The sequence below is a fragment of the Myotis myotis genome, unplaced genomic scaffold (genome assembly GCF_014108235.1).
Source record: "Myotis myotis isolate mMyoMyo1 unplaced genomic scaffold, mMyoMyo1.p scaffold_m19_p_7, whole genome shotgun sequence".
Lineage (NCBI taxonomy): Eukaryota > Metazoa > Chordata > Mammalia > Chiroptera > Vespertilionidae > Myotis > Myotis myotis.
Window position 1 is genome coordinate 13,140,201 of NW_023416379.1, and position 15,457 is coordinate 13,155,657.

At 38.9% G+C, this 15,457-nt stretch overlaps 1 pseudogene; it reads right to left on the bottom strand.

Moving 5' to 3' along the window:
- Window positions 1–665: 665 nt before the first annotated feature.
- LOC118660663 lies at window positions 666–1,070 on the bottom strand (annotated as a pseudogene).
- Window positions 1,071–15,457: the final 14,387 nt, after the last annotated feature.

Genomic DNA, 15,457 nt, shown 5'->3' on the forward strand with positions numbered 1-15,457 from the left:
GATATATTTGTTAATATATAGTATGATACAAACTTGGGTAATTTCTCTATCATCTGCCCCAAATGGTAACCCACTGACGGTAGTATAAAATAAGATGTTAGGTGATTTTGAACTTGTACGTTATTTCCCTGCCAAAGAACTCATTATATTATGAATGTACCCAAAACATCTAGAAATATCTGATGCAAAATACAATAATAAAATGGCCAGCAGCATGTGTGTGCCTGCATGGGCATCTTACCTTGCCCCGTGTGGCCTTTTGGTTGCTTTGGTCTAATCTTCAGGTCTGCAAAAGTGTGGGAGATTGTTAAGGGCCCAATAATCCCACTTTTTAGAGATGAACAATTATTAGGAAAGTGTTTTTCTTTCTAGCGTCCTGCATTGCACATTCAAATATGTATATTTTTTATATTAATGCATACTGACCTATAGTCTCCATTCAGAAAATGATAAACTAATACCTACCAATTACCCAATCCTTTCTAACAGCTGCATAGTATTCTGCTGTGTGGATATATCTCTTTTTCTTATTAATACAGTATTTATTTGTCTTCCCTCTGTCAAGCCCTGAACCAACCACTTTCCCCAGGCTGCCTGGGGAGGTGCAAGAAAAGGAACATACAGGTCAACAAGAAAAAGAACTATGGGAGGTGGAGACAGCTCCTTCACATGGCAAAGAGGATGAGAAAGGCCACTACAGGGCAAAAGAGCCCCAGGGCCTCTGAGAGGGCAAAGCCCAGAATGGTGTAGGAATAGAGCTGTTGCTTCAGAGAAGAGTTTCTGGAATAAGCAATGATGAGGCTCCCAACACAGTTGCAATTCCAGCCCCAGAGCCTGCCCCCTCTACTGTGGCAGCCTCAGCTCCAATGAACTTGGCTGCTGTGTCTATGTCCCTTGAAATGGTGCTGGTTTGGAAGCTGCGGCTAGAAATAAGTGAGGTCAGGGGACATGGCGCTGCCAAGCTGCTGAAGCTCCCATCTGTCAGTGTCGTGGGTTGTTTCAGCACCGCTCAGCTGAGAGGTGCTCCTGTCCAAGGAGCGGGTGGAGATAAACTTGGTGCAGGCGGACATTTTCAGGGGATGAGGAGAGCTGCTCCCAGCGCAGAGCAGACAGAGAGCTGTGCAGATAGACTCTTAATTTATTTTGAAAACTTTTTATTGGCCCTGGCCCATGTGGCTCAGTTGGTTGATTGTCTGATCATGCACCAAAAGGTCCCTGGTTGGATTCCTGATCAGGGCACATGCCTGGGTTGCAGGCTCAGTCTCCAGTAAGAGGCATGCAGGAGGCAGCCAATCGATGTTTCTCTCTCCCCCTTTCCCTTCCTCTCGCTCTCTCGCAAATCAGTAAAAACATATTTTAAAAAAACTCTTTATTATACAACTTTTAGGTTGTTTCAAATATTACTAATGAAACAGTGCCCTACCGGAACTTCACATTGACATGTATTTCTGCATTTTTTGTTTATTTCCATATGAGAAATCCCAAAGTGAAATTGTTGTGACCATGCACATTTAGATTGTTGTGATACATTGCAACACTGCCATGTGGAAAGCTTGTCCGATTTATATTCCAGCTATCAGAACTCTTGTTATTTTACACATTCACCATCATGGGGATCCATAGCTCTTTTTAATTTTTGCAAGAATCATAAGTAAAAAATGATATTTTATTGTTACATTTCAACTAGTTAAAAGGTTGAGTAAGATTTTACTTTTTAAAAGTTGAAATTCAAGTAGTTACCAAAAAAGAAGGAGAGAACATTTTCCCCCAGATAAACCCATTTTACTTCATTATTTGGTGCATATGTTGCATGTTGTCCTTCCTCTCTCTCGCATGTCACTTGAGGAGCCCTCTGTGCCTGCCAGTGTTCTTCCCGTGATGTTGTGAGTAGAGTTACTGATTCTTATTATGATTTGCATGGACTCCTCTCTTTCTGGAAGAGTGCCTTTTCTGTAGCAGGATTAACTGAGTGGGAAGGCTCTCTGTCATCTCATGAGATTGATGCTGACCCTGACGCTGCTCTCTAAGTAGATCCTATTTCTAACTTAATGGTGGTGATTTTTGCAGCTTTGAAATGGCTTCTATTTAAGGTTTGCCTGCTACTTAGGGGTTTATTTTCCTGGACGATTTGCTTTGTATGGAAGTGTGTATGACTTCTGGCTCTATGAGTTTCAGCTGAACCAGAGCATAAATGTCCACACTCAACAGTCATGAGACATTGGTAGTTGTTAAAATGTTCACCTTGGAATTTGGATTTCACAGTAATAGTGGAATTCTCTTTTGCATATTATATTTAAGAAATCACACTGAACTTTATGAATCCAGTAAAAGGAATGTGCTTGAGATTTAAAGCCTTGTGTACTGATATTTCCTTTTTTTAATATATTTTTTATTGATTAAGATATTACATATGTGTCCTTGTCCCCATGTTACCCTCTACCCCCCCTCCCCCCCGCTCATGCCCTCACCCCCCCGTTGTCCGTGTCCATTGGTTAGGCCTATATGCTTGCATATAAGCCCTTTGGTTGATCTTTCCCCCTTACCCCCACCCTCCCCTACCTTCCCTCCAAGGCCCGACAGTCCAATCAATGCCTCTCTGTCTCTGGATCAGTCCTTGTTCATCAGTTTATGTTGTTCATTATATTCCACAAATGAGTGAGATCCTGTGGTATTTATCCGCTCTCCAGTTCCATCCATGCTGTGACAAATGGTAAGAGTTCCTTTTTCTTCTTCCTCTTCTTAAAGAATACCTTTCAGCATTTCATATAATGCTGGTTTGGTGGTGATGAACTCCTTTAGCTTTTTCTTATCCATGAAGCTCTTTATCTGACCTTCTATTCTGAATGATAGCTTTGCTGGATAAAGTAATCTTGGTTGCAGGTTCTTGCTATTCATCACTTTGAATATTTCTTGCCACTCTCTTCTGGCCTGCATGGTTTCTGTTGAGAAATCAGCTGACAGTCGTATGGGTACTCCCTTGTAGGTAACTGACTGTCTTTCTCTTGCTGCTTTTAAGATTCTCTCTTTATCTTTTGCTCTTGGCATTTTAATTATGATGTGTCTTGGTGTGGTCCTCTTTGGATTCCTTTTGTTTGGGGTTCTCTGCGCTTCCTGGACTTGTAAGTCCATTTCTTTCACCAGGTGGGGGAAGTTTTCTGTCATTATTTCTTCAAATAGGTTTTCAATATCTTGCCCTCTCTCTCCTTCTGGTACCCCTATAATTCTGATGTTGGTACGCTTGAAGTTGTCCCAGAGGTTCCTTACACTATCTTCATATTTTTGGAATCTCTTTTCTTTTTTCTTTTTCAGTTGGGTATTTTTTGTTTCTTTGTATTTCAAATATTTGACTTGATTCTTGGGATTCTCTTGTCTGCTGCTGGAGCTCTGTAAATTATTCTTTATTTCAGTCAGTGTACGCTTAATTTCTAGTTGGTCCTTTTTCATGTCCTCCATGGTCTCACTATACTTATTGAGGGATTCATTAAATTTATCAGCGGTTTCCGTAAAATTCTTGAAAAACCTTATAAACGTGGCCTTAAACTCTATATCCAGTCGTTTGATTTCCTCCATTTCTGCCATTTGTGACCTGTTTGTCTCCGCATTTTGGCTGCTTCCCTGTGTTGATAGAGTGGCCCTGCGCGCCAGGTGTCCTGTACGGCCCAGTGGCTCAGCCTCCCCAGTTACCTGGGCTGGACACTCTTGGTGCACTCTTGGTGCCTTGGTTGTTGTAGGATCACTGGGAGGAATTGACCTCCAGGCCAATTGGCTGTGAGAATCAGCTGTGTCTGAAGTGGGAGAACTTCTGTGCTGAAGACACCCTTCTGGGGCAAGACTTGCTTCAGCGGGGCTTTGGTGCTCACTGAGTCTGCTCTCTGAGTGTGTCCCTTATGGATCTGAGGAGTTGCAATCTGGATGGTCCCCCTCTGACCACTGGGTACAGTGGCTCCTGGATCTAAGGAGGTGCTAATTCAGCCTCTGCCTGAGGCCACACAGCAGGAGCCACAAAGAGGCTCAGCTGTGAAGCAATGCAAGCCGCTGCGGGGCCTTGGGCCTTCTCTTGGAAGTTCCGGGTCTGCCTGGCTCGGCTGCAGTTAGGTACATTCACATGCAAAAGCCTCTGCTGCAGCCTGGGTGGGGCGGGGTCTCAGGGAATCAAAGGGCGGAGAAAGCAGCTATGGCTGATTCTCTGCCCGGAGTCGCCCGTCTCAGTGTCCCGGTAACGGCTGCAAGCACCTCTGAGGGAAAGCCGCCCTCAAGTTCGCCCGCTGCCGGACAGACCAGCTTCTGCCCGTATGAGTCCTGGGTCCCCAGAGACTTGCCGGAACCAGAGTTCAGAGCAGTCGGGAGCTTGTGATTCAAAAAGACAGCCGCGTCCTCAGGTGCCACCCCCTTTCCGCGTGCGCGCGCGAGCTGCCGTACCTCTGCACTTGTACCTCTGCACTTCACCTCTGCAGCGCCCCTGGCTCTCAGCGTGCTTTTCTTTCCTTCTAGTTGTAGAATTTACACTCAGCCAGCCTTCCTGTTGTTCTGGATGATGTCTGCTCTGTCCTTTGCGGTAATTTTCAATTGTTGTGGGAGGCGCAATTTCCCGGTGTTTATCTATGCCGCCATCTTAGTTTCACCTCTTGTGTACTGATATTTCAATGATAGAACAGTATGTGTTGGGATAGTAAAAAGAGGCACTTGCTCTGGCTTTATGTGAGATTGACGTTATGATATAAATGTACTTGAAAAGAATTGATGAGAAATGAAACTGCAAGTAATTTTTTCATATCAGTTGTGCCAAAGACCATGAAATATGATTATCTAGAAAAAGAATTTTTTGGTTTTAAGCACACAATGGTTTCTAAGCCCAAGACCATAACATGTAAGCAATTTAATTGGAACAAAAGTTATTTTATCTGGAAAGTGAAAACAATAATATCATTCCCATTTCATATAGAAAACAATGTATTTATAATAAAACCGATGTATATTTGACATAGAATCAAATATGCATCTAGTGTTACCTTATTCTAATATTTGTTATATCCTAAATTTTATGTTTTTGCTGCCTATGTAAAAGGTTAGGAATTTTAAATGGCTGCTCTTTATGCTTCATGTTAATTGCATAAGTTATGCAAGTACATAGTTTATGTGTTCACTTTATAAAAAGGATCACTCTCTATAGAAATAAATAGGGACATAACCGAGATGGAAATGCCCAGGACAATATGCCTATTTTGTACTTCTACCTTGCTTTTCACTCTTCTTTTTCATATTCTGGATCTGATATTTAATGCAGTATCAAATAATAGTATATGTACTAAACTAGTATCTGAGTCTGCATTAAATAAAAACAATTTCCAGTTTACAGATGAAGAAACTGAATTACAGGGAGTTTAAGAGATTTGCTGAGCCCTAGCCGGTTTGGCTCAGTGGGAAGAGCATCGGCCTGCAAACTGAAAGGTCCCAGGTTCAATTCTGGTCAAGGGCATGTACCTCAGCTGCAGGCTCGATTCCTGGCCCTGGTCAGGGCATGTGGGAAGGCAATCACTAGATGTATCTCTTTCACATCGATGTTTCTCTCTCTCTCCCTTCCACTCTCTCTAAAAATCAATGGAAAAATATCCTCAGGTGAGAATTAAAAAAAAAATAGTAAGAGATTTGCTGAGGCTCACAAAGCTAGTATGTAAGAGAGCTAGAACACAGAGCTCTTTGCTGCTCAAACATTATTACTATTGTGTGTTCCCTGTCTCCTGGGGCATTTGTGTCCATGTACCAGCATTGTGTAACCTTTGTATCTCATGAATACCAGAGTGGTAGAAAGAGTGTCCCATTAAAAGTCAGGAATCTGAGGTTCTAGGTTAACTTTCTTTGTCTTATTAGCATTTTAAAATTTGGTTATGATTTAAATTTCCAAGAACTTTCATTTTATACTCTGGAGAATGAGGCTAGTAACACTACCTACTTTTTCCTACCCATTTCACAGGAATGATATATGTGCACAATGAAAATTTTATGTAGATATTGTAAAGCCTTGTGGTAGACGGTACTATTGCTCCACCATTTCTTCCAAAGGAAGGATTTATAGTTCCCTTTTCTGCTGATATAAGATCGGGCATGTTTTGCTTTGGTCAATGAAATATGAGCGAGACTGATATGCGTTGCTATAAGAAGAAGCTTTTTATTTCTTTTCTGACTCTGTTCCCTCTCATTTCTGCAAACAAACAATTCTCTTTTTCTGAGATCATCTCTTTTTTGTTATAAGTTGCTGACCAGAGACAAGGGTAGCCCACACGTGGTATCAAACCAGCTCCAACTGTGAAAAGGGAAAGCAGTGAAGGCCTCACAGCAACATGGGTAATTAAAGCAGACAACATCGCTTGAACAAAAGAAAGGGTGTGGCCATAAGTATCTTTGTAAAAATCCTCAAATTGACAAAGTGATACCCACTAAACTCTCCCAACTGGATACAATTTCCCAGAAGCGACAAAGATCATGGCTCTCATATAGACCTGAGACGCCTGGTCTAGAGTGGAAGCATGTTCTAAAAAGAACTGTGATTGTAGTTCTTGGCACATGTACTGATATAAGTCAAATAGACAAGAAACTATTTTTTAAATATATATAGATTAGTGTGATCCCCCCAAATCCACTAGCCTTAACTAAAAGAGATTTAATTTTCAAAACTTAATGTGACCTTTAGGCTTCCAATCATTTATGGGCAGAAAACAGGGTGTGAAATGTTCTCAGATTCTAAGAAGGTCATTTGCTGTAATGTCCTCCTAAAGAGGTCAGGGAGATAATAGGAAAAGACCTCCCAGGGGGCTGAACCACGGGCTATGGACAACAATGGCATAGAGATCTGCTCCTGCAGGCGGAAATAGGGCTTAATCCAGAAACATTCCCTGCTGTGCGGGTCTCCTAAGGCTGCCGTAATAAAATAACACAGCCTTGATGGCTTGAACAACAGAAATTATATTCTCACAGTTCTGGAGGCTGTAAGTCTGAGATGAGGGTGCCAGCATGGTCACTTTCTGGTGAGAACTCCCTCCCTGGCTTGCAGACAGCTGCTTTCTCCCTGTGTACTTACCTGGAGAGAGAGAGAGAGAGAGAGAGAGAGAGAGAGAGAGAGAGAAAGAGAGAAAACAAGCAAGAGTGCTCTGGTGTCTCTTCTTATAAGGATGCTAATTCCCTTGAATTAAGACCCCAACCTGACTACCCCATTTAACCTTAATTCCTTCCTTAAAGGCCCCATCTCCAAATATTGCCAGTTAGGGCTTCAAGGTGTAAATTTTGATGGAACACAAACATTCAGTCCATAACACTCCTTACAAGGTAGGCTCCTTACAATGCGTGCCAGCAGGATTTTAGAATCATTAGAAAAATGGCTGCATATGTTTACCATTCTTCCTGTGTCTGAATGGATGTGTTTATTAATGGAGGTGGGGTAGGGAGGGGCTGATTGCTACCTTCTTCAATTCTGGGTCTTCAACTGCAGAAGAGGCACGTATACGCCTAGTATAAAACTTCTCAGGAGAATGTGCACCTCATGCTTTGATGGAATGATGAAAGTTATAGATTACCTCCTGTGGAGATAGGATGGGAGTTTTTATACTCTATATATGGAGCAGGGGGTGTTAGTTATTTGTGAATAAGAGAACAAACATTATAATATGGTTTAATTTCTTTCTGTCCTTCTTGCTATGCCCCTTCATGTCATGTATCTCCCTGTGGAAAGATTATATATTTGAATCTCATTGATGCTAGACTTTGGCAATATGACGTTTGGTTTGACTAAGAAAATGTGAACAAAACTGATGTTTGTTTCTTTCAAGTGGAAACCTTAAGCCAGAGTATGTTTCACTATGAGATGGAAAACATCCTATAAAGGTTACTCTGTCAACCTGAATGGTGTTGAGAAGATAATATTGAGCAGAACCATAATGGGTTTTGTGGCACGAATGAGAGGAACGACACAATAAAACAAAGCTTTTGTTGTGAGCCCCGAGAGTTTGCGATGGTTTGTTATGCAACTCAGCATAGGCTAACCAACAGCAACCTGTACGTATATGGGGACTTAATATTACATTTAGTGTGCAAGTTTGACTTAATTTATCCAAATCGACCAAAGGATTAAATGTACTGTTTTATTTAATTTGCAAAGATCTTGAGGCTAAGACAACTGGAGAAAGGCACATTTTCGCATTGGAAAGGCACCCAAAGAAGAATTGAATACCATTTTTCTTCGGTATTTAAATGATAAGATCCACTAAACTGTTCTTAAACAAAATTGGAACAAAGTTTTAAAATGAAGAGTAGAGATTTTGGAAAAGAATTCATTTTCCCAGCAAGTGTTCCATGACTCTAGCTCCTTTACTGTATCATGAGAGGGGAATAGTGCACTGTTTCTGCTCCCAGGGATGACAAACATGCTGACTCACCCAGTCCATTTCATTATAATAAATTTAGGATGACTTCAGCAACATTTTCTATGAACTGGCCAAGGCTATTAAGAGGCTAACTCCGTTTTTTCCTAATTTAAATTCAATTGACGCACCAGTGAGAGCTCTCTAGCTTATCTGGTCTTCATTAAGGGCCTGTTAAACTATGAAAAAACATTACATTTTTTTGGACATTCACACCATTACATATAATATTAATTGCCAAAGTATACTAATAAGCTTATTAGAGTAACTGTTCTTTGGGTATACATAATTTCGCTTCTTACAGAGTCTGCATTCTGAGTAGCATTAGGAACAGAGAGGAAATAATTCTTTTCAGTTACAAGGAAAAGGGTCACACAAGCAATCCATGATCATCAGTATTCTCTTCAAAGTGGCACCACAACTCCTTTAGCTACCACCTTGTCTTCAGTCACCTGAAAGAACTGGATGCTCATTAGTACACGTCCCCACCCTGCTTCTGGTGCTGAGCATAGTATTGAGGCAGGGAGATAAAATGGACTTACTCAGCACTGCCGATAGAGTCAAATGATCTTCCAGGTGGCAAATGCTTGATCGGCTCTTGTTAGACTTACCAGCCTCTCTATGTGGAGAAGTCCAACATCAGAGAGCAGCGGTAGCTTAGCCAAGTGAGACACCAATAGGATGTGCTGTAAGAACATTCTGTCTGCCTACATTAAGACCCACAGTAATGTGTGCATTCAGGCTAATTAACAAGACATTTTTATCCTTCAAATATTTTATATCATAAACCTTCTGTTCTGTTTTTATCAAGTGAATATAAAATACTGTCCCTGTACAAATATCTTAATGTTATAGATCTGAAGTACAAATATTTGCTTGAAGTTCATATGATGTGAGGAAAAAAAAATCGAAGCAAAATGATTCCACTTTATCTTGTTACAACAATGTCCACGAGTTTAATATGATCATTAATAATAGCCCAAGTTGGGGAAGTCTTGGTGGCAAGAAAATTAAATGTGTTCTGGGAGTAAGGTCACTGAAGTTCTGCACTGAGAACATTATAAAATAGGCGACTCACTTTACAAAAAGAAAAGCTATGTATAGCATCAACAGTGTAGTATTTGAGAGGCCCATGTCTATGTTTTCTGAATAGTGTCAATAGAAATGCTAAGAAAAGCCATGGCAATTTCCAAATGTTGTGGTCCCCAAACTTCCTGTAACATTATGTATTGCGTACTTACTGTCTTGTTTGGCTGTTTGTTTAGCTTTGCACTTCATTTTCATTTTAATCAATTTATGCTCTCTAAATATTTGAAGAAGGTAAATCCTTATTGTCAAACTTTCCTGCAGTGTAACAGGGATAATTTAATATTCTTATTCATATTTATTTAATACCTAGTTCTCTCTAAGTGCTTATTCAATTTTAACAATCAACCTATGTGTTGACAACACATTTCTATTGATCACTCAATTACATAATTCCTTGTATAATGACATGCTAAGGCTTGTATTTAGTTTGGTGCACATTTTCAGCATTGACATCCCTTGCTGTGTAAATAGGACTATTGTTAAGAAAGAGTACAGTTTTTCATAAGTATGTGTTAAAGACAGGGTAAGTACTTATCATTAGAAAAACAAAACTGTTAAGAGATGATTACTCAAGAACTTGATAATCTGTATTGCTATTGCCATATAGGATATAGTATCTAGTACAGCATATACAATGCATATCTAATTTAGGACTAGTATAGGAATCTAGAAAAATAATATTAAGAAATAGAGAATCAAATATGAAGGTATTTCAAATAGTTTTAACTTGTTTCATATATACTTAAAAATTTTAATAACATTAGAAGTGATTATGGATAACAGAATGACACTTTAGATTTGAAAGAGCCCCCAGAAACCACTTTGTCTAGCTCCTACAGTGCCATAGCACAAGGAAGAGAGAGATTTGAGGCTAGAATAAAGGACTCTTTGTGACCAATCAGTGTTCTTTCTTCTGCTACAAGTTGACTCCTTATATTTTAAAAAATCATAACTTAGGTAAATTTATCAGGGCACAATTCTCTTATCAGAGTTTTTTCTTTATTAGGTAGTCATCAGTTGGTGCAATGACCCAGTAAAATGGTGATTTTTTCTTAAACTGAATTATAAAATTTATGACTTCAAGGAGAATTAGTAGTAATTAAGAAATTCCGACATTTAATTATTAAAAAAACAGGTAAAATTTTCTAAACTTCTTTTATCTGGCCTATTACTCATCTGTTTTTTTTTTTTTTTTTTACATGTGCAAGTTTTTCCTCTCTATTTGTTGAACCAAAGGCCTGAATAAAGAATCTTATGAAAATTCTATTTATGATGATATGTGGAAATGTCTATTACAATAAAATGAGTAGCAGTTATTTTTCAAACATGTGACTTCCCTACATCATTATCTTTAATACAGGTCATGTTAGGAGAGCTGGATTAATATAAAGCTCCCAGAGGATTTCCAATTCTTTACTCACTTCACTCCTGGCAAGTAAGGATGAGTTATCTGATTGGAGACATTGATAAAAATAAACTCATCACGTTCATCTCATTTTGTGCCTTTTTTTTTTTCCCTTTTGGGGACTAGCTAGTCCAGGAAGCAGTAGTTATCAACCATTCCACTCAGAGTTAGGAGACCTTCCACTGTCTAATATTACCTGTAGCGGCAATGTTATCATGGTTCTCACAGTAAGCTATGTCCTGTAACTCAGATCAGACTTTATGAGTAATAAATGTGATACTTTAATCTATATTCCTTATGTATTTAACTTTTTAATGAAAGAAACAAGGGTCCTACTGACCTCAACAGATATTCCTGGCATACAATAAGTAAAAATATAACAAAATACGATATTTAAAAATTGGCTTAAAACATGGTAGGGAGAAGGAAAACTTCCATTTCCCCTTTTCCAATCAAATATATTAGTGAACTCTTGAATGGGTGCACACCCTTAGGCTGGCTCTGAATGGGGGATTTCTCCTCACAATGCCATCTTGATGCTGCAGACTGACCTTGTTCTATATGATGAGGTCCTCCTCTTTCCATCTTCTGGGAGTTGGTGATGGGCCCTCTCTCCTTCTCTTGGGAATCCATCAACCTTACACATGCAGTATTCCATAGAATCCTGGCTGTCTCACACCTGCAAACTTCTTTCTGAGAAGAAGCTCACATTTTCATTTTTATTCTACATTCTCTCCCCTTCCCCTAAAACTCTGTTCTCTCTGCAATCTCTTTTTCTCTCAAACATTTTGTAATATTCCATTTCCTATAATTTCCCACACTCACATATAATATCCCTATGTGCATCTATATTTTTGTATACTATACATAATTTTTACATTTTGTACTGTAGAAAAATGATGATTTGTAGTGAATTACTCTCATCCACTTTTTCCATTTATATTATCTGCTATATATATCTGCAATTACTTTAAAACTCACCAAAGAGGAGTTGCTGGGATTGATAGCCTGAAAGAATCCACCAGACTTCACTCACAATCCTTGAAGAAGAAAGTGAATAATGCTCAGGGAGAGCCCATTGCAATCTGCTGTGTTATACAGTGCTTGATATTGAGGTGCATTTGCCAGTTTCATTTTCTTTAGAAGGAGATATGTGCTACTGTTAGGTGAGCTTCAGTGAAGTGTCATTTTTCTGTATCTGTTGCACTTTCTTTGTTCTGACTACAACTTTTAATATTTCATATCTGACAAATCTTCACTTGGAACACAGTAAAAAACACCAATTGTGATTTCCTTCTTTTGGAACCATACTGTTATGAAAGGAGAGATTTTACTACCAAGAAAAAAAGAAAAAGAAAATGGTCAGTGTCTCTTTTGCCAAAACAAAATAAAGTCATATGAACTTATGAAATTTTTCCAAGGTGCCAAAGGCTAGGGTAAATTTAACTCGTGTCAAGATAATCTTGTCTATAAGTACTTGAAATTCAGGTCAGCTATTGCGGTCAAATTATACTATTTAGCAAGCTTTAGCTGTGATGCTGGTGTTATTTGGCTTCATGGACAAAGGCTAAAGTCATTTTAAGACTGAGGTGAAGTTCACTGCAAATCAACTGTATTGAGAGAATGGTGAGTAAATTGCTCTGTGATGGACTGAGGAAAGAGAACTTTGTGAAGAATAACGAAGGACCTCTGTTAAGGAGAACACAGTCTCAGCCTGCATCAGCTTTGAAGACTGAGAAACAACTCAGGTCATGCTGATATGAAGATCAGTGGGTGATCAGGAAAGACATCCAATTGATCAGGAGGTGTATACAGAACCCAAAGCAGGATTTGTTCTAATGGAGAGGAAGAGAGTTATAAAAACGAACCTTTGGTTTCATCTAAAAAATTAGTTCTAAATATCAACAGGAAATGAGCTATTGACTATGTGTTGACATTTCAGGCCATAAAGGGACTGAAAGTAACACAAACATATCTTTTAAATATGCTGATACACTTGAGTGGCATTTATGTGGGAGAAAGATACTACACTCATATTTCCTCCACTCTTAAGGCTATGCACCAAGGTTAGGGAATCGAGCAACGGCCTTTTCTAAAAAAGTTTTTAATTTATAATGCCTGGGTTTGCTCCAAAGCTCTGTTGGACATTGAGACTGATATCCAAGTTGACCCCAGGCCCTGGTGATCTTCAGGTCCTCTCTGTTGACAAATAATGCCCTCTCGGGGCAGTTTTGTGTATTTTATTTTTCAACATTAACTAAAAGGGTAAGCTACACTGAATCAAGTTCCAGAGCTAATGATGAAAAATAATAGTGTTTCCAGAACTATGTCACATTTTTGTTAATATTAGCCAAATTACAGAGCAAACCTTTCTTTGTATCTTGTAATTATTTCCGGCTAAAGCAGAGGCCACATATAGCAGACATTAAGCTTAAAATGGCGAATGCTTCATTTTTGTTTGTCCTTTTCAGTTTGAAAAAAAAAATGAGAACATTAACACAAAAATTCAGATCTTCAGATTTTATTGAAAAATTAGGTCTGGCACCACTATTCCCACTTCCCTCATGGCTATGACTTGATGGAGTAGAATAGTGCTCATATCGAAGCAGAGCAGGTGCTTTCCAATGTGTGCCATTCCCTCTGGTCTTATGTCAGACCAGCTTCATTTCTTACTTTCCTGAGTAGCCTTGCAGGTATTTAACTCTGTGACTCCACCTTCACTATTGCCTGATTCTTCTTCAAATTGTCATCTGTAGGCCTTTTTACCTATCTTGTCAGTAACATTATTTTGCTACATATTAAAACAAAATGTTAGAACAGCCTTTCAAAATCAATCCTTCTTCACTAGCAATTGTGTCAGACTTTTCCATTTAACCATCCTTTATTTTTTAAAAATTTACTACATCAGTCATATTGATGTGGTTGGTGGTGGTGGAGAAGATGAGAAGATTAAATAAGTAGGAATTGATAAATAGATATATTTCTTTTTCGTAAAACAAAACTCATATTGTCCTCTGGGTTCCTATCTCTTATTCTGACAGGACTTTGACAGGACTTTCTGTTGGTTTTTCTCCTCAGATCTAGCTAACTTATGTTAAGTCACTGCTTCTCATCTCTTTGGCAATGTGTTACATTAGTGATTCAATTTCAGTGGGTGGATGTGTGAACACCTTAGGCAAGCTCTTCTGTGGGGAAGAAATCTGTTCTAACATCTTTATTTTTCTTTGACTTATCTAGTAGCAAAACCCCAACTTGCTGCCCTGACTCAATGAGTGGAATAAAGTCGGGTTAGATATATCTGATTAAAGTGACACAAGAAAGTGCCAATGTGGGATGGCTTTTGAACATCAAGAAGATAAAAATCACGACTACAAAAGAAATACACAATTTTAACATAGACAGTGAAGACCTTGAAGTTGCTCAAGATTTTGTTTACCTTGGTTTAGTCATCAATTCAAACAGAGACTGCAGCTAAGAAATTTAAAAAAAAGTGGAAAATGAGAAGGGCAGCACTGGAAGAATGAGGAAAGATCAAGAGCAAAGATGTGTCCTTAGATACCAAGGCTAAGCTCACCCACACCCTCATATTCCCAGTTACTGTGTACAGATGCGAAAGTTGGGCTGTTAAGAAGGCTGATAGAAAAAAAAAAGTGATTCATTTGAAATATGGTGTTGGAGGAGAGCTCTACAGAAACCCTGAATAAGTGGTTCCCAGGGCAAATTAAGCCTAAAACATTGCTAGAGGCAAAAATGATGAAACTGATGCTATTCTAACTTGGGCACATCAGGTGAAGGCAGGGTTCTTTGGAAAAGGACAATAATACTAGAAAGAATAGATGGGGAAAGACTGAATATGAGCTGGATTGACTTCATAAAAGAAGCCATAGGCAGGGGTCTACAGAGCTGATTAGGGCTGTTGAGGACAGGACACTGTGGACATTACTCATTCATAGGGTCGCCAGGAGTCAGAGCTGACTCAGTGGTGCATGACATACACAGAGATATCTGTGTTAGAATTCCAGTTATGGTGGTGACCAACTGTTAAATGGGTTCCAATTTATTGCCTGTAGTACATTAGTCTTATTTTTTAGTTTTTAGTTGAATCTTTAATATACTATTTAGCCAGACACTGGTGACTGTGGCCCTTTTTTGACAGATGTGGAAAGAGTGTTAGTTGCCCTTTCTTATATATACAAACCCATAAACACACACAATGAGGATGAAATAATTCTCATTTTATTATACTCTCTCTTTCAAAGAAGGCTTCAATTCAATATTTCTTTGCAAAAATTAACATAATTATTGAGGTTTCCCCATCCCTTTTAGCTACTTTCTGGTCTAATTTTAAGATTTTAAGTGAATCCTGTGGTAAAACCAATACCTAAAGGTGAAAGGTAAAGTTATATTGCTTCACATTAAAAAATGGTTATTTGTTAATATTTTGGAAAATAATGGCGTGTTTGTTGATTTTGCAACCTCTACTGTAGTACTGCAGGCAATGCAGTTTGGGAGAACTTTGTAAATACAAATATCTTGATCATTTGCTTAAAAT